This window comes from Notamacropus eugenii, chromosome 2 (genome assembly GCF_028372415.1).
Source record: "Notamacropus eugenii isolate mMacEug1 chromosome 2, mMacEug1.pri_v2, whole genome shotgun sequence".
Classification (NCBI taxonomy): domain Eukaryota; kingdom Metazoa; phylum Chordata; class Mammalia; order Diprotodontia; family Macropodidae; genus Notamacropus; species Notamacropus eugenii.
The window spans coordinates 423994777-424020466 of NC_092873.1; the positions used below are offsets into that span (position 1 = coordinate 423994777).

Below are 25690 nucleotides of genomic sequence, written 5' to 3' on the forward strand. Positions count from 1 at the left end.
GATGTGGCTGACCAACTCAGGTCAGGTAGTCCAACTCCTTCATTTGACATAAAAAATGAGGACATTAAGGCCCCCTCGGGAAGTTAATTGATTTGCCCAAGGTCACACAGGTAATAAAAGAACAGAGCCTGAATTCAAATTCAGATCATCCAACTAAAACCAGTGCTTTTTTTCTGCCACCATATTGCCTCTCAGCATTTAGTCCTTAGATGACAGGCATATACCCCAATTCTGATACTTTCCAGATGGATAAGACTTGACAGATCATTCAATCTGTCATAATGTTTGAGATGTCATAGTCATCCCAATATAATTTGTATGATTTAAAAAAAGTGTTGACGTTATATTGGCCATTTCAAACCCTCTCTCCCTTGGAGTTGGATTCACATGAGGAGACACGTCCTATGGATCGATGAACTTTTAGTTTGCCCAATCTTTTAAGTTCAGTCTCTATCTCAACGTAACCATTTCCCTTTAAAACCCCCAAACTATAATCTGTCCCTTCCAAGGTGTGTGTGTGTGTGTGTGTTTGCAGGGGGCAGGGGAGGGGGTTAGAGGGGTGGGGGGAGACAGATTCTTTGGTGCTCTCTTATTTGTTTATTTATTTCACTGGCCAGACCGGGAAGTTAGTGCCGATTGATGTACTTGTTTGGAATCCTTTGTAAAGTCCCTGAGATAAAAGGTCAGTTGAGAGGGTATCTTTCCACAAGACAGGGTATATTAGCCAGGGAAGGGATCATTACCGTAAGTTATTGTTTCTGAAAATGTAAATGAATACCTAGTGGATTTCCTTTAACTCAGGACCTCTGTATTAAAATGAAAAAAAAAAATCATTTGATCTTTACATCCTATGTATATAAACATGGAAGTAAACATACTGTAGGTGTGCAGACAGATATTTATAAATGCATACATAGTGAGATATTTTCTTCTGTTTTTGGACTAATGAATGTAAACAAAAGGTATTTAAAATTTTGACAAGCTTCATTCCTTTTTCCTCCTTCTGTCTACAGCCAATACTTGCCATGACAGTAGTGAGGATGTAGGAACATCACTGTTTTCACAGTTAAATTTGGCCTCTCAAATGGTTGATGAGTTTCCCCAAATGACTTACTTCTTCTTTAGGAAGAAAGAATACTGTGATGACTGTCTTGAGAAGTGGGACCCCACCCTTCCTTCACAGAAAGTCAGACACACTTGCTATGTGCTAAGCTGGAGGGGACAGGGGAGGGAGAGACAAAGAAAAAAAAAATGTAGTCCCTGCCCTCAAGGTGTTTATTTTCTATCAGGAGAAAGATCTTTACTCCAGTTCCTTCCTTTTGCAGATAAGGAGACTGAAACTCCTGGAGATTAAGTATTGTTTCCCAAGGCCATATAACTAGTTAGTTAGAAGATCCAAGATAGAATCCAGGACCTCTTGTCTCCCAGAACTGTGTTCTTTGCACAATATCACTGCTGCCTGGATGACTTGGCCAGATTTTGGGTGACCAGCACCCACCATACAGTATGCTCATGGACTTCCTTTTAATGCAGTAATGAGTTTCCCCTGAAGCAGTTCCCTCTGCTGCTATGTTCCAGCTCTCTATCTTACCCACTGTGAGAAGAAGTGAGGCGATGGGGTGAGTGTGGATTCTAAACCCAGTCATACCCCCTCTCTGGGCCTCAGTTTACTCATCCATAAAATGCAACAGTTGGACTCAATGTTTTCTAAGGTCTTCTCATGTCTTCCCTCCTAACCCCTTCCCCTCCCCCTAATCTGCTATTCCAGGTAGGCAATACTCCACAAAGTCTCGGTGTTTTCTTCTATCTGCTGTGAGCACATGTGTGCTGAGTGAGGAAGGAGGGGGCCGGAGGAGAGTTGGGCCTTCCTGTTCACTTTTTAATGATTACAAAAAGCCATTTAACTGTCATTTGGAGAGCATCCCTTCTTTCCTCCCTCTACCCACCCTTCCACCCTCTCCCCACAGATAATCTTCACATTTTATCAAATAGGCTTTATTGAGAGGAGGAATCTGGCTGGAGAACAGTTAGACTGTGCAACTATCCACTATAACTGCTTGGATTGGGAGCTGTTAGCCAAATGTTACAAAACCATAACCAAAGGCATTTATTAAAATAAACATTTCAAGAAGGATGGTGATACCAGTCATCAGAAACAGAGAATTCGGATCCTTGATCCTTAGCTCCGGAGAAGTGTTATAGGAAAGCGGCGCAGAAGCTTGAGGGGAATGGTGCCCGTGAACAGTAAGGGCAGCAGCCGTAGGTGAAGCCCAGATAAGGATGGTAATAATAAAACCTTATATTCACAGTTGACATTTATACAGCATTTTATGTACTTCATTTCATGTGATCCTCATTTTAGACCTATAAATTAAGCAGGGTAAATGCTATCATCCCCATTTGACAGATGAGAAAACTGATGTTCACTCAGAGAGATGAAAGTCCTTGCTTAAGGTCCTATGACTAAAAAATGGATGAATCAGGACACAAACCCATATATTTTGTTTGATGATAGCTCAGTGCTCTTTCTATTATATCGCATTGCCTCTCCAGAGGTCACAGGATTCATTTCTGAACCTGGAAGTCATTGTTTACTACTCCAAGCTCTATAGAGAAGGTTGGAGGGTCAAAGGCAGAAAATATAAGGAAGAGTACCTTATTGAGTTTGAGGTGGTGTGTATGTGCCTCTGTGTGTATGCATGTGTGTGTATCTTAAATTGCCATATAATTGTTGTGTACTGTCACTTGTTTTCTTTATGTTATTTTCTGCCTTGATTATAGATTATAAGTAACTTGAAGGCAGGGACTAAGTCGACTATTTCTTTGTATTTTCTATGGTTGCTAATAGATGCGTAAGAAGCAGTGTGATATAATTGTACTCTGCTGGAGTAGGAGTCATGAAGACCTGGGTTCAATTCCTGTCTCTTACACTTTATTTATGGTGACCATTGGCTAGTCATAATCTGAGTCTCAGTTTCCCCATCTGCAATGGGGAAATGGTTCCCAGAGTTGCTGAGAGTCTCAAACAAGATAATGTATATAGAACCCTTTGCACATTTCAAAGCATTACATAAATATCATTATTGTTATTGGAATATAATTGATAATATTTGACTGATATAAACCTTATCTTCTGGGTAGACCCTATATTGTGTGTAGTAACACCTAGGTGCTTATTAAATGAGAGCTGACAACAAAGATAAAATAAAACAGAACTTTTACAAAGGAAAGGAAAGGGGGAGTGTTTGGAGATCATCTAATTCAGGTCCTGCATTTTACAGAAAAAAGAAACTGAGCCCCAGAGGGTTTATAACTCACCAAAGGTCAAACATCTGGTCAGTGGAAGTGCCATGGCTGGAACTTAGTTTTACTGACAACCTGTCCGGTACCCTTTCTAGCACACCACCACATTTGCCTTGAGAATTCAATGAGTGCCATTTGACCTCAGAGTGGCATCTCTACATAGCAGTATTATGGTGGAGAAAATCCCTAAGAAGGCTTGGAATTCATTAATAAACAAAGCTGGATCTACAGTTGCTTTGGTTATTGGGTCATTGGTAGTGGTGGTGAGGGCAATGAATTCTTCAGTTAATACAAGAATAGATTAGCCACTTCTCACTAATGCTAGCTGACCTTGAAGTAGACTCTGTGGGATTGCTATAGAGGTCAGATAACATGGTCCTTCTAGTACCTCAACAATTATACTCTCTTGAATGGAGATCAGGGAGTACCTTACGCTGATTTCTGCTATATACTAAATGTTTTTGGTATTTTTTTCCTGAGAGGGCCAGTATATTCTATCTCAGCTAGAACACTGCTTAGTTAATTTTGTGAAAAGGGGGTGGGAGAATGCCTTCTTCCAGATATCTGTTCCTCCTTACAATTAAAAAAAGGCAAAGAGGACTTTTTTTTTTTTTTTTTTTTTTTACAATTATACCTGGGGGTGGGGGACAGGGTGGACCATAATTTAGGCTCATACTATTGACTCCGTCTATGCTTTTCTGTACCTCTTTTCACCTAATGGCTTTTACATCACTAATAAACATCTGCCGAAAATCCCCTGGTGACAAGTAAGCCGTTGTCTGGGTTTCTTTTAATAGAACTCAACTATCTGCAGAATGAACTCCTGAGTATCTTCTCAGCATCAGGTGGCAGGAGTCAATCAAATGACCCCAGTGTAAGACAATGTGGACTCAGTGGAGGGGGTGGAAGGGTTTGGGGGGAGAGGCAAACCTGACCCCACTCTGCTGTTTCAGAGGAGTCATGCTATGGCTTTGCTTGCACATGCCAGATGGGAAAAGAAAAGACTTCTCAAGGCTAGGGGTGGGGGTGGGGATGGGGTAGGGAGTTTTAAGTTGTTGCAGGTCCTGCTTCACCTGGGGTTCTAAAACAAAGAAGAATGTAAGAGCCCCAAATGGATGGATCCAAGCTCCAACGGGCTTGTGCCTCCTTGCCAAGTTATTTGGAAGGAGAAGGTGGGGAGGGGTGATAAGACCTCTGATGGGGTGGGGAGCAGCCACTGGTACCTATTAATTTTCATTAGAAGATGAATATGCTTGTTGTTCCTGTACTATAAATGAGGCTATGAGAAGGGCAAGGTGATGGGGGTGGGGAGCAGGAAAGAGGTGATAGTAGAGAGGTGTTAGGGGTAGGGGGTTGGGCAAGAAGAATTTATACCGTTTCAAGTATGCTCAGTCAGCCACGGCATCGCTCAGTTTGTTGGGTGGATGGTGGTTGTTTTCTTTGGACTGAGTGGCAAAGACACTTATTTCCCCCCCTTCCCCTTCCTCCTCCTCCTCCTCCTCCTCCTCCTCCTCTTCCCAGTTGCTTTACCTTCAAGGATGATTTGTTTTATTAAACTGGCTGTCCCCAGCCTCTGCAGTACATAATAAAAGCCTGACAGAGCAGGCTGCCTGCCTTCTGTGTCCTGCAGATACTCATCATAAGTGTCAGGACATACCAAGGTTAGCGGTCACTGGAAGTGCGCTTACTAGCCCAAACCTTGCCAAACGCACTTGGCAGCTGAATGAATGTCACAGAGAATAGAAGGGGAATTACAAAGGTTAAAAAGAAGACAGCCTCTCCTATTTTCTGGAGATAGAGAAGCTGATTTTTCACACTTCTGAAATAAAGCTCATTCAGGGGCCCCTCACAGAGGACCTAAATCTGGTGCCCGGTCCAACTCTCCCCTGCCACTGCTGCCCCACCCACACCCCTCCTTAACATCCTCTCCCAAATCCTGACCACTTTTCAAAACTGGCCCACTGGCCTTGTTTCATCAATGAGATTATTTCACACTGCAATGAACGGAAGAACACACCATGCCTAGCCTCTCCCATTACCCTTAATACTCAAAGTTGAAATGGTTTTATTAGTAAGTTTCATCTCATTAATCCCCATTAGGGGTGATTTGCTTTCCAGCCCCTTTTTTAAAGTTTGGTGTAGTTTTTTTTTTTTTAACTCATCCTCAAATGGAAAACTGAGTAGGACACACATCCTCAGAGACCAGCATGGCTCTGGTACGAAAGGAGTCAATTTCCAGCTGATATTTTGGAGAATTAGTTTAGGTGTGAGTTTCTTTTTCCTTTCTTTCCTCCTCTTTCTTTTCTTTTCTTTCTTTTTCAATTTTTTACTATAAAAGGGCAATAAAACGCTGACTGTAAGAAGACAATGTCAAGGAGAAAAGGGTATTGGTATTTTGGATACTCTTGACTGCTCGCCTTGGAGAGAGAGTTATTCTTGTCACAAACCCTTTTGTCTGCATCTGCTGACTGCTTGCCTGTAGCCAGCAGCATAGTTTAACTGTTTTGTCACCTCCTCACATCACATGCATCAGCTGTTGTGCCTTTGTTATGGGTATTGTAGAACTAATCCGCTGTGGCTGTTCTACTGTGCAGTAAATAAAACAGAAACGGGCTGCCCAGACAATTCTGCATGAATATTTCAGATGGCTTTTACAACTCTGATTCACAAAATCAAATAAATAAATAACTCCTTCCCCCAACACACACACACACACACACACACACACACACACACACACACACACACACACACACACACACACACACACACACACACACACACACACACACACCCCTCCAGCTAGACCCAGATGCCTCCAAGCCAGTTGCACTGAAGACTCTTAACTCCAGGCTTTAGTAAGCATTGTTTTAGGAGAGAAGTTAAAAAGATGGAAAAACTTTAATGTTAGATATCCCCCTGCTTTCTAATATAAAAAAGGGAAAAGAAATAATGCTTCATTTTACTTCAATCCACTAACTCTAAAACCAAGGAAAGCCATGGCTTTCTTCTTTGGAAAGAACTGTGTGATCAGGAATGTCCAGTTTGAAACTTTATGCCAACCTTCAATAGCTCTAAGCAATCTAGCTTGTTCATTTGTGTTGATTTCCTCCCTTGTACCTCCTTCCCCTTTCTCCCAAAGTTGTCAAGGCAAAACACTTGAAAGTTCAGCTCTTCTAAGACCTTGTCCAAAATATTTAACCTGGCCCAGAGTTTAAAAAGGAACAACATACAAAGTTTTCCAAAAGTTAACTTGCGTCATGAGCTGTCCCAAGATGTGAACAATATGTTTAATCCTACAGCAAGGTCATTCTCTGAAGATGATTTCTAAGTGTCTCTAGAGGAGTACAAAAAAAAAAAAAAAAAAAAAAAAAAAGAAAGAAAGAAATAAAGAAAAAAGCACCCTTCAAAAAAAAAATGATATCCTAGGAAAGGGGGAAAAAAAACCAGTTAAAGCACTTTACCGAGCATTCATTCACCCTGGTGTGCACATGATTCCTCTAAACAAACTCTCCTACCCCTGCTGTTTGTTAAGTAAATATTGATCAAGGAGAGACATATCTCCTGACAGCAGTGGCACAAGCTAGGGACTTACCCTGCAGACAGAGTGGACTTAAATGGATAAACTCAGATGCTTTAGTAACTCCACATAGAGATTATCAGATAAAAAGGCAAGAACAGATATGACAGTGATGGGCCTCTCCATCATGGGGGCCCCCTCCCTAGTCTCTGGCACAAAACCCCAACTTGTTTCACCCACATGAACTCCTTCTCTGGAACTAGAGAAGTCTCTATACCCACCATAAGGCCTCTTTACAAAAGGAAATCCATGGAGATATGAAACTGGGTAACAAGTGAATACTACTGAGGGTCTTCCTTCATAGCCTGTCTCCATTTATTCTGTACAAACAGATAGGGAGAGGTGGAGGTGCTCAGAGAAGGAGCAGGATAGGATGCTATGAAGAGTGAAATGTATGTGATTTCCTGTTTCAATTTGTAAGAATAAGATGAGTATCTGATAAAATAATTGTTGTGAAAGCACAAAGTGTTATATGAATACAAGGTAGCATCATTATTATTGTCGTCCCGCTTTGAAATATCAAAAAGATCTCTGATTCCTGGTAAATCTGTCACTTTGTCTACACATCAAGGAAAGGCATCCTCTGGGAGAACTAACCACGGTAGGTATCTTTGCTTAAGCTCAGGCAACAGAGTTGCGCCTCCCACTTTGATAAGTTTTAATTCGGTCATATTTCAACACTGTGACTCAAATCCCTCTTTTTTAAATTGTCAAAAGGTGAATGGAACATCATGCTAAGTCAACATGCGTGTTTCCTCTGGGAAGGTAAGATATTGAAATTATCTCTGAAAATAAGCCCTTGTATGAGACACCCAGAGGTCCGTGGCTGAGGACTGAAACATTCTATTTAGGATTCCAAAGACACATCTAAATGGAATTTTAATTTTATTAGGAATCCTGCCCCCTTGCACCTATGTTTATAAAGAATAGGACCACAATACCAACAATGGAGATACTTTCGAAGTCCCTACTGTGTTATGACATGATAATGAAGATTCTGCAGCAACCACTGGGTTTTATACTCAGTTCCTCTCTGTTTTGATGTTAGAGGTGGTGTTAAAAACTTAAAAAATAAAAGAAATCCAGACTTAAGATTTCATCTGCGTTAGAAGTCCAGGTGTAGAAACTCCTTCCACCAGTGTAGATGAGCAATCCATCCTGATACTTACTAGCTGTGTAAGTCAGTGTCTCTGCCTCACTTTCTTCATCTGTAAAATTGTGATAATAATAGTACCTACCATCCAGGATTGAATTAGATTGAATGGAATAAGCCCACAAATGGTCATTTGAGGACAAGGGAAAGGGAGCAAAAACTGATGACTAAAAGGTTCAGGAAGGGCTCCCTGTAGGAGATGGTACATGAGCTAGGATTCTATGAGGAAGAACTGCAATTTAACACGGGTGTAGCCTGTGCAGTGCACAGAGGCTGAAGGGCAAGGTGCTGAATATGAGGAAAAGAAAATAGGCCAGTTCTGTGGGTATGCAGAGTGCGTGAACTCAGATCAATCCAAATTCAACAAACATTTATTAAGCACTATGTTGGGTGCTGAGTATACACAAATACAAACTCCATCAACCCCTGCCCTCAGGGATGTTACATTCGACTCAGGAGAAAGAATGTGCACAAAACCTGGAGAGCTAGGTTGGAATCAAATTATACAGGGCTGTAAATGTCAAAGTGAGAAACATACAGCTTATCCTAGAGACAATGGTCACATTTTTTCTTCATCCTAGAGGCAATAAAGAACCATTGAAGGCTTTTAAGCTTCTTGTGGTCACACACCTAATTTGTGTCAAAGGTGGGTCTTGAACTCAGGTCTTTCCAACTCCAAGGCTGCCACTTAATTTGCTCTCTCTCTGTTAAAACTTAAGGGACCCTAGGACCATGAGGACCTTCCAAAAAACTGTCCAGAATCACCCTAGTTGCTAATCACAGCTCAGTCATGTGTCATGCTACTAATATCCTGAGAGTAAACACATTTGTAGGAAGTGAATATAGTCATAGTTCAAGGCTACCCTTGGGGGGTAGTGGGGGAGTGGGGGTGCGGGTGGGGAGGGAAGGAAGAGTTTCCCTGGTATTAGCAAAAGAACGCATGGCAAAAACAGTATTGTGGGATTTTTTTTTAAGCCAAGCTTCGAAAGAACAATGTTCTGTTGAGCAAAATTCAGTAGCATTCTGTAAACATTAATTTAAGGAGATCAATAGACTCAGTGAGCTAAAGCCATATTGCAAGATAAACTGGCCAGAGTACCACTTTGTCAAATAGATTTTAGTTTTCTCGGCTAGATAAAGATTGTTTCAAAATGGGGCAACGTGTCGCAACCAAGGTTCGAAAAGTATGTGGCCTTCAAACAGTCTGCCTGTTCCTACTACAAAGCTGGATAAACACACTTTAAAAATGATAAGATTGGTTCAGGATTGATTTTGCTTTCAAATTGAATATAAAGTAGAATTCTTGGATGTCTCATTGTGGGAACAAAAAGCAATGAGCCATCGTGCATGTGGATAAGGAGAGAAGTCTTAGAGAAGGGGCTAAATCATCTCAGGAGAAGCTTTCAGGCAGTTGTCATGAATGTTTGCCTCATTTTTTTTTTTTTTAATCTTTATTCAAGCTGATCTGGTGGACAAGAAAACTTCTTGCCAAAATCCAAACTGAGATTTCTCCTGTGTGTGGGATCAGAGGTTTGGGCTAGTGAAGGCTGCTCATGCTGTAATGCTTTCTGTGCAGGCAAGATCATGTTAGTGGGGGTCAGGGTAAAGGATGGAGGGAAGCACTGACAGAGAAGAGGACACAGGGTCAAGAAGTAAGAAAATGGGTGACTGCACGTTCCTCATGTGACCTGTACAACCACCCCAGGGTTTCTCTTTGACAAAATTAAGGTGTTAGGAGTTTGACCATTATCACAGATAGCAAGCACAAACAAATTCTCCTGGCCTTGGGGATACGCATGATACATATGGCAGGTCCACCTTGAGGTTAAACAGCTTTAAGTCTGAACATACAGAAATAGACAAAAGAAGCAGGAGTAGGTAGCAACCAGACATGATTTGTGAGAAATAACTTCTTGGAGGAAATGTAATTCAAAAACCCCCATAAACACTCATGTAGACACTATCTGTAAGTGAAGTTAAGGATCTGACATAAGTGGACACTGAAATGCCATGTAAAAAGCTTGGTACATTTTAGATTTTATTCTCGTGGCGTGGGGAAAAGATTCTGTGTCACACACAGACTGATACAGTGATGCCTCTGACTTCTCTCAGTACAGAACAAGATGAACCAAGGACAGAAGCATCACCTGAACATGGTCTTAGTTTCCCAACTTGGAATCAGGCATTTTTATCTTACTGAAAGCTTAAGTTTTAATAAAGATTACGACTGCAGTTTCCCAGAATAGACTTTGGAGGAAGGCATGAGAGTTCTGGAGATTAAAAAGATTATTCTAGGTCAAATCCTGAGAAAACAAACCCCAAAAGATTGCAATTTGGTTGTACTGAATATGCTGCCTCAATGACTTGTTCTTGAACATTATGGTTGTGTGTAGGTGTTACTGTTTTGGTGTTTGGTGATGTGTTCTTGCTAGATGTAAAGCTTCCTCCTTCCCATGTCTGTGAGCCCCTTAGTTAGGGTAAGGCTCCATTTTCATAAAAATATATATTCAAACCAACTTCTCTCATTTGACATAGGAGAAAGGTGAAGTTTGGAGAAGCCAAATGACTTTTCTAGCCCACAGAGTTAGCATGGAAGATGCAAATATATCTTAGTTCTGCTAACTCCTTAATAGAGTGGTCTTTCTGCTTCATTAGAAAATTTTTTAAGTCTATGGGATTAAAAAATAATAATTGGTTAATATTTATACAGAGCTTTAAGGTTTACAAAATACTTTATGAATTTCTCATTTTATCCTCACCATAGCCCTGTGAGGTGAATGCTTTTATTATTCCCATTTTTCAGATGAGGAAACTGAGGTAGGGAGAGGTAAAGTGATTTGCCCAAAATCATACAGCTAGTAAGAGTCTGGCCCTGAATCTGAGCTCAGATCTTTCTGATTCCAGGTTCAGCAGTCTATCCACTGTGCCCAAATTTCAGGATAAATAACTTTATAGAAAATCTGTTGGCGTTTTTCCCCCCACCTTGCATAACCACTTGATGAGAGGTAATGTGATGTAGATGATAAAGCTAGCCTCAAAACCAGGAAGACCTGGACTCAAATCCTGTCTCTTGACATATACTGGTTGTTTGACCCCAGGCAAGTTGCTGAACCTCTCAGTGATCCAGGCAGCTCTCTAAGACTAGAAATTGAAGGGGCAGAGGGAGCTTTCTCACTCAGGGATCCTTTATACCAATGAAATCACAGATCTTTTCTCTATTTCTACACTCTCATATGAGCTTTTTATGTCTAAATGTAGAAATATTTTGCACAACCATTAGAACTGCAGCTATCTGCCTAGTTTCACACCTAGTAGGTAGGTGCTTTTTGGCCAGTAAATACTAAGATGATGCTAAACTAAGTTGTTTGTCCTCCATGACCAGAGGAAAGGTTGGAAAATTGTGTGATTCTCTGCTGGGAGATTTGGATTCTTCAGTATAACTATATAACTTGGCTTATCCCAAATTATTTGCCATTAAATTAACAATATTTAAAACATTAATAATGAGGGGGAAAAAAGGAAAAGAAACAGCAGTATAGCATAATGGATATTCAACCTCTGAGTCAGACCTGAGTTCAAGTACTACCTCTGATTCATAATGGTTACATGACTCTGGTTCAGTAATTTCAACTCAGCGCTCCCAGACAACTCTCTAAATTACAAAACAGCTGCACATCTATGCTAGTGGAGGGAGCCTCCTCATCAGAAGTCCCTTATAATGTGGAAATCACTGTTCTGAAGAAAGGAAAGAAGGAAAGAAAGAAAAAGTAAAAAAGGAACTAAGAAGGAAAGGAAAGAAAGAAAAAGAAAGAGAAATAGATAGTGAATGGTTAGATAAATAAATGAAAAGCAACATTTATATTCTTATTACACCTCATATCCTGTCCACAACATATATTATGCCCTTTTGTTCATTACAGTCTTACTTTGTCTATTGTTATGTATAAACAGTATAACTATAATAAAATCTGGCTGATATCTTAGATAAAAAAACTGGTATTGGAACAGTATTCTGCTCATATTGGGGTATTCTACCTCACTTAAAGCTTGCAAGGGAAATTATATACCACCTATATATAAGTGCTGGGGACCTAAGAGCCTTGGGAAGGAGATAATGTTCCAATATTATTTTTCTTACCTTGTATATGATTACCAACTAAAATGACAAGCTAAGAAGCATCAGCCTCCATTTCCACTTAGATAGAAGAACTTTGACTAACAACAGATACTGACCTCTTGATTGACCTTCATATTCATTAAAGTTAATAGTAGCCTACATAATCCCAAGTTATTTCTACTTGGTGATGGAATGTATTACACAGTTATCTTTTCCAGCAGATCTGTCTTTCTGATTTTGCCTTGCTTATGTTAGTGAAATATTCAAAGGAGCCTCTATTCCTTCATTAGAAAATATGGATGAAGACACCTGGACACATTCTGGGTACTGGGGAACTGAGAGTCCAGCAATTGAGTAAATGACATCTCCAAATGACAGAAGGGGTAGAAAATGTCAGGTTGGCACTTCCCCTGTGCAAATCGTGCTCTAGAGAATATTTTAAGACTTGAGATATCACCTGTAAGCTAAAAGATGAAGTAACTTCTTATGCTATCCAAGATCCATGAGTCACTGTAGAGGACAAGAGTGTCCTGTATCCTAATGCGTGGCTTTGATTGACAACTCCTTTGACTAGAGACGATCTGTTTTTGTACATTTTCCTTCCCCTTTCCTAAATAGGAAGCCCATTGCTGCTAGGATCAGCAACTCAGCAAACACTTCATCATGAACTAAGGGATGACTGTATTTCAGAAGTTCCAACCTTTCCTCTAAGGTCATGTCACATAAAGGTTTGTAAAAAGCTTTGAGATCACTGGGAGATGCAAGGCAAACAATTTTGAAAGGAAGAGCAGAGTTGCTGGAATGAGCTTCAAGGCTAAGGCCTTGAGCTTTAAAAGTACTTGAGAGGATGTTTGGGACAGAAATCTTATTGCCATATTGAAATGGCAATTTTCCAACTTTTTTTCCAAGAGGGAAAAAAACAAAAGAAATTACACATCATTAATTCATTTGAAAAATCACACCTTCATCCTGGATTGGTTTTTGTGTTACATTTACTGAAAAGATGGACTTTACTTTCCCTTTATCCAATTTCTCTGCCTATCATCCTCCCCCTCCCCCATACATGTTCTCAGTTAACAAATACAACTTTGCCCAAAGCTATTACAAACTACCAGATCTTTATTTTATAACTTCCTAACACCCCTTCTGCACTCTAAGAGACCAAGCAACAATGAACACCAAAGCTGATTGTCTACAACTAATATACGGGAGACGTGCTTTCTGAATATTTGTTGGCCCCTGAGAGGCATCATGGTGGAGGGGATGGCTGGCTGGCCCGAGAATCAGGAAGGCCCTGGGAAAAGTCCTATCTCTGGCATATACCAGCGCAGCGACCAGGGACTAGTCATTTAACCTCTCAGTGTCCTAAGGAACTCCCTCTAAGATTAAGTTATATGCTGTGTTGCTGATCCACATTGATAGAAAGCATCTTCACACTGAGAGTTCCCCACCTCAGTGAAATTACAGGTCCAACCCCAAGTTTGTATAGACTCACAATAAGGCAAACTCACCTCTCAATTAAGGAGATTTTTGTGATCTTATGCTACTGACATTTAGGGGAAGGAAGAGGGAGATGGAGAAGGGGGAAAGAAAAGAGAGAGGGAGGGGAGTACAGAGACAGAAAGAGAGGGAGAGATGGAGACAAAGAGATTTGTAAGCCTTTTTCTTTGAACGTGGGCAGCAGAGGAAGGAGAGGTAGTATAGAGAAAACAGTTTTATCCAATGAGAGAACATGTAGTAGAAAAGAGTGAGCTTAGTACACTAACGACCAGGGGCTTAAGGTACTGGGGGTTGGATGGGGTGTGTGATGCCTGGTATGTCAGTTCTTTCTTACTTTCCCCATATCTCTGTTTTGGTCTGGAGAACACTTACGAGGGTTCAGTAGCCACCAAAGTCACCTACAAAGTGTTCACAAAATCTAGCTTGTACCTATTTGTGCTCCTTGGTAGCAATCAGTGCCATTCCAGGCAGTAAAGGGCTTATGCCTAAAAATTAAATCTCTGTATTCCCAACAGGTTATCAGTTATCAGGCCCCAAAGGGCATGGCCAATATTCAGATAGGCCCAGGAGGGCCTCTGTAAAGACTCAAATGGGGTCCCTGGAGATTTTGGCAGAGATAATTAAGCTGTAGAAATAGCACAGAAGAATGAGGGCCCCTGAATGGAACTCTTATGACTTGCAAGGGCTATCACTCCAACCTTTTAAAGCTTTGCAAAGTGCCTAGGAATATTTTACTCTCTCTAGTGATGTAACAGGCCTTATTTGGAGAGGAATCACATTTGAAATCTTACAAAGTTAGAGCTGGAAAGACCCCCAAGAGGTCATTCAGTCCAACTCTTCCATTTTACAGATGAGGAAAACCAGATCCAGAGAGGTTAACCAATTTTCCAAAGGTCACAATGTCAGTGGCAAAATCAGAATTTGAACTCAGGTCTCCTCATTCTCTGTGCAGATCTCTTTCCATCCTACTATACCAGTTAAATCAGAGTACTTGAAAGGAACCTATTGTTTGCTCTTTGGGGAAATTTACTTTTGAACACTTATATGGGGATAGCGGTAGGGGGGAGTGGTGATGGGGGTGCAGTGGAAGCTAGAGTCAGCTTCTATTCTTAAAACCCCTTTTACACTAACTCGTTACCAGTACCATGAGAAGAAGAGGGGGGAAACACAGAAAGATCCCATTTGACTGATGCAAATGAGATAATATACATATATGTGTGTGTGTGTGTGTGTGTGTGTGTGTGTGTGTGTATAATATGCTTTGTAAATGTAGAAGTACTATCTAACTGTTAACTGTTATTACTATTATTATTAATTATTTGTGATGATGCTGCTTTGCTAAAGAACATTTCAGAAGTTAAAGTGCCACTTGAGGATAATACTGAGGTAATAGGTAGGGCCGGGAACTATCGTGATGTGGCTGATATTCTCATGGTAACATCAAGCACACTAGGCTGATGGCAACTTTCTTCAGGGGATGTTTTTTGGATACAAAGTAAGATATACAAGATATTTCATCTATAAAAAAATAAAAATATTCAGATAAAAGGGTAGATTTCTTCATTTTCATCCAGCTGACTGACGTCATGTAGATATAGTCATATTTACCATGGTTACTGAGAATCTGATACTCTGTTCCTGCAGCAGTTGAAAGATAAATCCAGTGAAGGGGTGCTACTAAGATGCTCATCCCCAAATCACACTGCTTCAGAGGTTGACTAGCTATTATGACAATGGAAAAAATCCCTGCTCACCTGGGATACACAAGTCAGGTGCAATATGACATACCATGTGTAGTTCTAGTCCACCTCCTTCTGGAAATACACATTGGAGGTACCGAAGATTCACAGAAGGGCAATTAAAATGATTGAGGGGATAAAGCAGTTTCCGTATGAGATTCTAATCTAATTCTAATACAACAGGGTTTAAGATTCCATTCTAGAGAGAGGAAGGTTGAAGGGAGATAAGATTTAAGTCCATTAAGTCAGGTAGGACATGGATAGGCTAGTACAGACTCATTTGGGGTTGTAAGATAGAATGCTTAAGATGGAGTCAGGAAGACTTGAGTTAAAATCCCACCCCAGACACTTGTTAATTGTGTGACTCTGGGTCATACCCTCAATTGCCTCATCTGTAAAATGGGCATCATTAAAGTACCTACTTCATCGAGTTGTGACGATCAAATGAGACAGTACAGATAAAGTGTCTGTAAGTTTTAAAGTCCTATACGAACATGAGTTGTTACTGCTATCATTATTATTATTATTTGTTTAAGTGGAAAGAACTGAGAGGAGAGGAACAAGAAAGCCCCTCTTGGAATCTGCAGAATACAGGTTTTGGGCAAAGCAAGGAAAGTGTCATTTTTTTTCTCATCTAGTTGCCAGTTTATGGGGCTCTGCCTTGAGAAGTGATGCATTCTGGAAAGAAGATTTATTTGACAAAGAGCTGAAATTATTTCTAGTTTTATGCATATGTATGTGTTTTTCTCATAGAAAGTTAGAGATAATCTCAGAATAAAAAGGGACTTTGGAGATCATCTGATTCAACCCATAACGCTTTCTACAATATACCTGACAAGAAGCCATTTAGAACCTGCTTGAAGACCTTCAAGGAGGAAGACCTCTATTTCTAGACAGCTCAAATTGTAGGAAACCTCTCCTTATTTTGTACCAGAAGTTGACTTTCTTCAACTTCAACCCCAAGGCCCTCTCCCACAAAACATTCTCTTATGACACTATTAAAGACCATGTTAGCCTGGATGGTCCACAGCTATAACCTAGGATAGCATTTCTGCCACTTTTAACTGTCAAAGTATGGCATACTAGAAAGAATAATGAATGGAGATTCAAGAGATATGGATTCTACTCAGATCTACCACTGAATGTTTTTCTGATCCAGCTACTTCCCTTCTCTGTGCTTCAGTTTCCTTGTCTGTAAAAGTAAAGTTGGACTCTTTCCTCTAAGGTTAGATTATCTCTGAGGCTCCTTCTTGCTACAGAAATTTATGACTCTTCTTACATCTCAACAGAACAATTCCCCACACTAGGGTCTGGCTCAGGGATCTCGAGGGGATGGAGATCGGAGAGGTCAGTGATCTGGTACAATGTGACAACTCTGAGTCTACCAAGAAACAATTGCTTCCCTTGGGGAAAACTGTTTTTTAACCCATGCCAAGGTCTTTGTCCTACAGCCTTGATTAAAATTCAATGGAGGTAACATGGCCGTAACCTCCCAGAACATGTGCCACTCACATGGAAACATCTTCTCAAATCTGAATGGACTTTAGTCAAAGATGAAAATACATTGAAAAAATCTTCTATTGGGGTGGAGAGTAATGATGAGCATTATAGTGGGGAGGGCTTGAAGAAAGAAATGTGATGAAAGCACTTCCTGGAGGAGCTGTCTGTAATATATTAACATAGTTCAATTAATTTACATTAAGAAAAACAAAGAAACTATAGAGCATATCCTTATCACTAATCACTGCTCAAGAGAGTAAGCTTAAATCTCTGCTAGTTAGTAGAGAAACTAACACGTATTAATGAAAGAAACAGGGCTGACACTGTAGTACTATCTCTGGAAGGGTAAAAAATGTTTAGGTAGTGAAATAATTTTCTGTTTTTAAAAGGGCCAAGTGTTAACCATTCCAAATATTTAATAGTAGGTCAGTGGGCTAGAGGGGAGGTGTGTGTGTGTGTGTGTGTGTGTGTGTGTGTGTGTGTGTGTGTGTGTTTAGTTTTCATTCAGAGAAGAGGAGACAGTACAACCTGCATGGTGAGGCACGAAGAAAATTTCCTGTGCTCACATTCAAAGCATCTTTTTGAAAATCCTTTGGTAAAATGTAGCACTGTGTGGAAAAAATAAAAGAACCAGGGAAAATGAATGGGGGGTAGGGTGAAGGTAGTGGGATAAAGAAAGCACACAATAAGCAATATCTAATAACCCTTAAATCTGTTCCGGCTAGCCATCATAAACTGCAAGCAACTCCTTGGTACCTTTTAAAATTGCAAGTTAGAAAATGTTAACTGTCATTGTGGGGGGCCTATTCAAAGTCACTATTCATTTGAGAAGTGAAAAAGTGGGAGAGGTCATGAGGGGTCAGATGGCTTAGGAAGGGTGAAGAGTCACCTTGTTTCTCATTGTGGACTTTGGAATGATTTGGGCAAAAAAAACCCAGGACATCTGGAGTTCAAAAGTCGAGGAAAATGGGGAAGAACCATGAAGATGAATAGATGATCATCAACCACACAAAAGAATGAAGCAAAAAGAAGGCTGGATTTGGGCCCTCACGTCTGGCAAGGAGGCAGGCAGTAAGGCTAATGAAGCATTTGCGATATGGGACGTATGCCAGCGTAACAAAGAAGATGTGCATCAGCTCTGCAGATGTGCCAAAGCCCCCAGAGCAAAATAATGACATAATCACCATCAGTGTCACAGACCAGACTGTACACAAGGTGACATGGGAGAGAATAAATAAGAGTCTTTAGAGGCCTGTAATAAACACGCAGGAAAGACGAACCATCTTTCACGACTGCTGCCACTGAGTCTGGAGATACTGGGGAAATTGGGTGCAGTGAGTTCCCCTACCCTTGAACCCTAAGGTGATGACTCTTGGAAAAATGGGTGCTTTTTATCCCCCTCCCTTAGAAACCTTTATCCAGTTTCTCCCGTTCTTGCCGAAGATGGTCTGAAGTGGCAACAGCAATCTGAAAGACTTGAGAAGGATTTGTTTGAGTGGAAAGAACAGAGAAAAGAGGAACAAGAGCACAGAGAAGAGAAGGAGAATTTGGTATCCCAAAAGGTCCCCACACTTCTGTCAACTTCAAACATAACAAACTCTACAAGAGTTGACAATATCCACACCACTTGGTAAATGCTAGAAAGACTTTTTTTGGGGAGGGGGACTCCCATAGGAATGGGAGTCTTATCAATTATCAGTAAAATGACAACCTAAAGTTAGTATTAAAAAAAGGAGGGGGGGATGATACAAGAAAAACAAACACTCAAGCCTTATTTCAAGCAGTATCTGTAAGCATCTCTAATCACTTGGCAGTGACTCCCCTGTTAAGATAGGTATTTGTGTTAGTACAGCTGTCTGGCTTTTAGGTGACTTTTGTCAGGTTTAGAGTGAAAGTCTGTTTGGGGCCTGAAAGGACAATGATAGGCAAACCCCAAGAAGAGCTTCTCACACAAAGGACTTGGCTATACCAATGTCCCTTTTCATTGCTTCTAATGAAAGATTCATAAGAATAATTTGAATTTTTTATGACTCCCTTTTTGTGACTTTATGAGTTGTGTCTACTTCACATACAAGTTCTCCTTAAATACAGGAAAGTCTATGGTGAAACAACCTGAAGAATAACTTAATTGGAACAAAAAAAAATGGTCATGCTTCAGATCTCCTTCTACTGAAAATTCAAGAAAGTAGATTTTTATATTTCATTTTTAAAAAATGTCCTGACTGTTCCTTCTAGTATGGAAGTATAATATGGTTAAAAAAAACCCCCACACAACTTATACCTCTCTAATTCAACTGCACCACAGAAGAATGATTATGTTTGTTTTCCTTGACTTCACCCTATTTAGCAGGAACGGTAACATAGTGATCATTAATAGACAGTCTTTTTCCTACACTTCTCAAATGTGCTGCACATCTTTGTTCGGTGTTTTAGCCAAAAAAAAGGAGAAGAAGAAGAAAAAGATGAAGATAGTGTTGGTTTTGTTTTATGTGATGTTAAAAAAAAAATTAGTGGTAAAGACTGCCTGAAACCATTCACTGAAGGTGAAACAAAAGGATTCTCTGCCACAATAATGTTTTCAGAAATCGGAGCTTCCATGTGAAATAGACAATATTTGTTAAAATGAAGGCTGCTTTTCAAAGTTTATAGAACGTGTTGGAGAAAAATGAATATATGTTCATTAACCTTTCTGCCATATGCCTCACAAAGGAAAGTTATGGTTTAAAAAAGCAAGAAAGAGAAGGCTGATGAAAAAAATTTTTTTTCTGCCATCTGAAGGAAAAAAATGCCAGCTTTGAACAGGTTTTAGTTAGCTAAACAATTCTGTTTAATCTAGATGAAATAAACATGCAAGTCTGAGAAAAGGCTGTTAGAAGTTTCCATTTAATCCATAGATGGGCTGAGTACAATGATAACGTCCCACTGAACGCTACCACCACCACCAGCAGCTGTTCTAGAAGAGAGCTTGCTCTCTTGCTCCTATTGATAACCCTTTGTGGAATGAAGAAAAAGAGGCGAGGAAAGGAGAGCTGAATGTCAGACAATAGACATCGCTACGCACACTGTCTCTGAACTTTCCTCATCTCTGAAGGACAATTAATTATGAAGGCCTTAGGGGTAGGTCGAAGCAAGGGAAAAACCTACTGCTGTCCCAGCACTCCAGCCGCTATCTCCATGTTTGTTAAATGACTTTGCCTGTTGGGGTACAGCCACCAAAATAGCCAATAGACCATTTGGGGTGGGATGGGGGAGGGAGGTAAAGGGGAGAGCAAAAGATTTTTTTGTGTGTGTGCGCCTGTCCTTGTATAATTCTATTCTCACTGTGAAATTATCCATACACAAAACACAAGGACAATTTTTTTTTAAAGAGAGCAGAGCCACAGGGTAGGTTACAGTCAGAAACGGCCTCTCAGTGGTGTGTTAAAAAGGATGGTCTTTTCACCAAATCATTTCACAGAGGCAAAACAGACAAACACAAAGAGTTGAGACTTTTTCTCCTACATTAAATAGAGTAACTGATAAGGTCAGACATATGATACCTAAAGACATGAATCTGTGAACTCTTGAAGTCAAAGGACTTCTCTGTGCAGAGGAACAATCTTTCAAAGGAAATAGATCATAGAACTCCACTGAATCCCCTTTAAACTTTATGAAGCAGGAGGAGAAAAAGCTCTAAGTAGGAAAGCTTGACAGAAGAGCCTTGAACTATTTTCTGAAGGAAAGATGAGACCCTCCCCAGGCTGCCACAAAACAGCTTTTTTTTTCTAAAGGCTCTTCTGAACTTTGATATGTGCCAAGACACTGCTATTGAAAGCTGTATAATTATGTGCTATAGCCACTGTCGAAAATGCTTTGTTCACCCCAACAAAGAACAATAAGCAAAGCAAGGCGACATTACACTCTTTTTCTTTAAGAATGTTGAGAAAGGTCGTGGAATGCTCTAACTAATAAAGCTGTTGAGTAAGGAGGTTTCAAAGTTGGTCTTTACTGTGCTTGAATGTAACCCAATGACAAAAAGACACAGGGAGCTAAAAATGTAATGACATTACCAAACAGATGATAAATCAATGGGCCTACTTCATTATATTGATGAACAACTTGAATACTGAAAGGACAGAAATGTAAAAAATGAGGCCTCATTTAGAAGCTGGATGTCCCTTCACTCCCTCCCAACTTGGAACTTGGTCACTTTAGAGTGTTCTTCTAATTCCAAGGAAGCAATTCTGTAAAAGAACTATAGCTAGAAAAAGATATGTACATACATACATGTATGACATATATGTATATACATACATACATATATACAGAGAGAGAGAGAAAGACAGACAGACAGAGAGAGACAGAGAGAGAGAGAGAGAGGAAGAGAGAGAGAGAGAGAGAGAGAGAGAGAGAGAGAGAGAGAGAGAGAGAGAGAGAGAGAGAGAGAGGAGGGAGAAAGGGAAGGGGAGGAGGGATTTGTGTTTTAAATTTGTTCCTTAAAGAATCCTTAAAGAACCAGGCTTATCACTGGTAGAACTGGCAAAGAAAAAAGGAGAAGGATGTCTCTTCCTCACAACACACTAAACATGGACTGTGATTGCTCAAATGAATTGATAGCTTCTAGGCCAAAAGACTGAGTCTGTCTGCAGTAAAAGTAGCTTTCCAAATGATAATTCACATTAAATATCTCTTTGGAGAGGAGAGGTGCTCTTCCCAAACCCACCTGTCCTCATTTTTCTTTAAAGAGATGATGATATGGGTGAAAGTTTTCCAAATGTACTTACTATTCTCTCAAATGGCAAACACCAATTTTGTTTGTTTTGGTTTTGCTTGGTGGGGGGAGTAGAGTAAGGGGATGAAGGGAGTTATTTTTTGAAAATTCCCTCTTGACAAATTATATGAAGTCAGCCCTGGATAAATCCAAATAGGAGGCAGGAAAATGTTCAACGATCTGTAGAGGTAACCTGCTTGCCAATAGTCACCCGGAAAAATGTCAAATGTACAGGTGGCCGTGGCTGAACATCTAAAGGGTGAGACAGTGGTATGGAGGAAGTGGCATTTGAAAGCTTACTAATCAATGGATTAAATCCTCCTTCTCTTTCATTCCCATGGCTCCCACCCAAAACACTGTGGTCTGTAGTGAATGAGGGCAGAGATGGTTATTCACTCTTACTCAGCAGTTCCAAGAACTGCAGACTTACATGAAGACAAATGACTGGTTTGCTGATGGGGCTGGAAGGCCCATGAGCTGAATTCTTCTTCCTTTCTACTCTAAGCCTTACCATTGCTCATTAAAGCCTTTCCACAGACCCTCAAGTTACCATATGGGAAATATCTATTGTCTTCACTCCCCATAATTTATGTCTCTTGAATCTTCAATCATTTGGTGATGGGTTAGTCATGCTTTCTATAAACTCTCACCACACCAAACTTCCAAAATCTACCATAGTGGAATGAAAAAAAAAATAGGTAGGATTGTGAAAGGAGGAAGCATAATGTGGTAGAAAGAGTTCTGAATGAATGTCAATAATAAGATCTGATCCCAGCTCTCCTACTCACTACCCTAGTGACCTTGGGTTAGTTGCTAAACCTCTCTGGGTCTTGGTTGTTGCATCTGTAAAATAAGGGGGTTAGACTAGATAATCTCCAAAGTCTCTCCCAGTTTGGGATGTATGATCCTAGAGCCATGATACATGGATCATCTCCTTCTCTCGCTGGTAAAACTTGCATTTATTTCAGTAAGGAAATCCTGTTGGATTCACAAGTCAGTTAAATTGATTGAGTCACTTGTGCAATACGCAAAGAAACCTCTGAACAGATTTAGTGGCTATGATGGCTTTGGGTCTATAGAACAGGAAAAGTAAAACAAAACCAAACCTAGTTGAAGTAATAAGTAAAACCCAGCAGTAGATATAGCTCCTAAAACCAGCAGAGTCACAGGTTTTAAAAGAGATTTCAAACATCCTTTTTGCCCTGCCCCAAGAAAAATTTCCAGAAGCCCTTCCATGGGGAATGAGTACAAAGCAAGTGTCAACCCAAGCACCTAGAGAAGTTAATTTTTTGTAGGTAAAAGAACTTTTATATCTTGTTGCTAAATATTGCTCTGTTGTACCCTTCTCCCTATATGACTGAGGCAATATTTTCCCTTCTTCGGTGAAATAAACCTCATTCTATCTTTCCCTTTAGGATCTTCTACCATTGCCCCTTGAGTCTTCTCCAGCTCTCATCATCCTAATTCTGAAGTTGTGCCAAGAGCCCTTGACAAATTTGTAAGATGATATAAGCTTCTGTGTCACTTAGGAATCTCAGTGTTACATGGGCCTTGAAATATCCAAGTCAGCCAATCTTCCTTTTTGCCTGCCACAAAATTTCTCCCTCTGTTCTCCTTTCCCTTAGGTCGGGAGTCAGCAACCTCTCTGACCTTGTGGTCACCAAAGTTGGGGGGTTAGAGTGGATATTAGCACTATTGGGAATTGTAAGTCACATGCATCGAGAAAGAAAAAAAGAGAGAAAATGCAAGAATGGAAGAAGGGAAAAGAAAGAGGGAGGAGAAAAGAAATAGTTCATCTCATAAGAAGATGGTAGTAGATTTGAATGGGAATAGTACAAAGGAAAATCATGCATGTGATGGAGAAGGGTAGAAAAGAAAATGGTGAAGAAGGATAGATCTGTCACAAACTGCCCTTGGGGGATTTCTCAAGAGCCCTTGCAACTAGTTTTGCTTGATGCTATGTTTACATAATATCAAAACCAGTTGAGAAAACTTTAGTGCTGAAGATATTTCCTTTTATTGTCTATAGAGACACCAAATAATTGAGTGTGGGGATGATTTATTTGATATTATTTGACCTGATTGGCTATTTTGGAGTCATGCAGTCATGGTGCAAAAGGAGTTTTACCTCTTGTCTACCACCTCGAATCAAGAAAATGAAAGAGAAAATATGGAGAATTCTTTCCCCACTTGTCATACCTTTCCCCTAATTCTACTCAAAATATTTGCCCCATTTCAGTTGACCTTAAGAGAGGAAACAGAAATATGGAAACAAATCAGCACATAAAAATGTTAGTCATTGTATTCAGCTAGAGGTGCTATATTCATCGTTGGCTCCCAGCCACAAGGCCATACTGGTAAAGCTAAAATGATAAGGCTGGTGGCTTGTTAAGGATCTTACTTAAGCACAGACATCTATGCACAAAGGCATGGAAAGAAGGGATAACCTTATCTGAGGCTTTTATTAGTACATGCCAAGAACTTGACTCAAAAGTACTTAATATTATTCAAATTGTTCAGGGGTGGGGGTGGGGGTGGGGGTGGGGTGAATCCATGCTCCTGCTTCAGAACCATGCTGTAGGTCCTTTTCCTCCAAGGAGCTCTCTCTTTGATTCTCATATGTAAAATGAAAATATTCCTAGGGGGAGGAGGAGGAAGAACGGGCACTGAGAGATTTGATAATTTGCCCACATGCAAATAGTAAGTAACAAAATTCCTACCCAAGTCCCATGCTTTATGCACTTAATCCCTCAAAAAAATAGGCACATTCCACAGTGAATCAAAGAAAAAAGAGATAGCTAAGAGAGCAGTAGATGAGACCAGCTCATGAAAAAGAGAAAAATATCAGGCTTCAAAAACATATTAAAAAATCAACATAGATCAGTAGGAGGGGAAGGAACTTGGATAGAGTTGAATAGGACAAATGTTCAGGTCACTAGACACCATTCTCACTGTAATCTACTCTGATTTTCTTGGCCTCTTGAATTGTGATGAGAAATTGAACACTGCTCAGGTAAGGTTTAGACTGTACTGTAAACTTTCAGATATCTTTTAATGATATGCTCATTTAAGTATGTCAGACAAAAAATTCAGAAGTCACCACATGGGTTCTGGGCAAATCTTTTACAAACTTGACAGATGCTGCTGGTAGAGTACCTCATGCAACATTAAGTGTAAATCATGATTGGAGCACCAAAGAGAAGCATATACCTCTTTAGGCAAAGGAAAATGGAATAATTAGAGAAGAGACAAAAAATGAACAGTGTCACCAGGTTGGAGCTATCCAAGTTCATCAGGTTGGAGCTGAGTTCTGCTGTTTTTTTCCTAACGGTTTATTTTTATAATTGATAACTTCAAAATGCAGCATCTTACATAATTTAAACAGAAGAATAAACATGTCCCTGTTAGAATGAATAGTTTGAATATTAGCTTGACTATTAGTTTTTTTTCCCCCCAAACCTTTCTTCTTTATTAGGAAAAAAATCCATTAGTATTGCACATGGATACAACCAGACCAGTTAAAATGGAAACTTTAAGACAGTATAATATGACTGGAAAGGTCCTCATTTTTAATGAGTTCAGCAAATGAAAACGTTCATTTACACTGCATTTGGCATGAAAATATATTTATCTTGGATAGCAAATACAAACTGGAGGTTTACAGTGTAACTACTCTATCTTTCAAGGAAAAAAGAATAACTTCCCGACTCTCAGACTTCCACATTCTGTTCTCTATAATACACCACGTCACCTTGGTCCATAAGTAATCAATTCCTGCCAAGAATGTTAGGAGGAAGGCCAGGGGAAGAGGGAAGAAGGGAGGGCAGAATGAATCAAATGCCATAACTGCTAGGCCTGGGTTCAGTTGCCCCTTTCTCTTCCAAAGTTAAGAGCTTGTCTAGGCATTAATAGTGTCTATCTGCAAGGGAATATGAACATCCAGTTATGGAAGGTGGCCCAAACAAGAACACTCTTGCTTTCAGGGTAACGACATCTAGCCAAGAGTCACGGGCTGGTTCCATCCACAGTAGCCCCTGTACTTCATCAC

General features: G+C 40.1%; 1 protein-coding gene across 1 annotated transcript in view; it reads right to left on the bottom strand.

Annotated features, from left to right (window-relative positions):
• PROX1 (prospero homeobox 1) overlaps positions 1-25690 on the bottom strand; it is a 57973-nt gene that overhangs the window by 6349 nt on the left and 25934 nt on the right. The gene's annotated exons all lie outside the window — the stretch shown is intronic.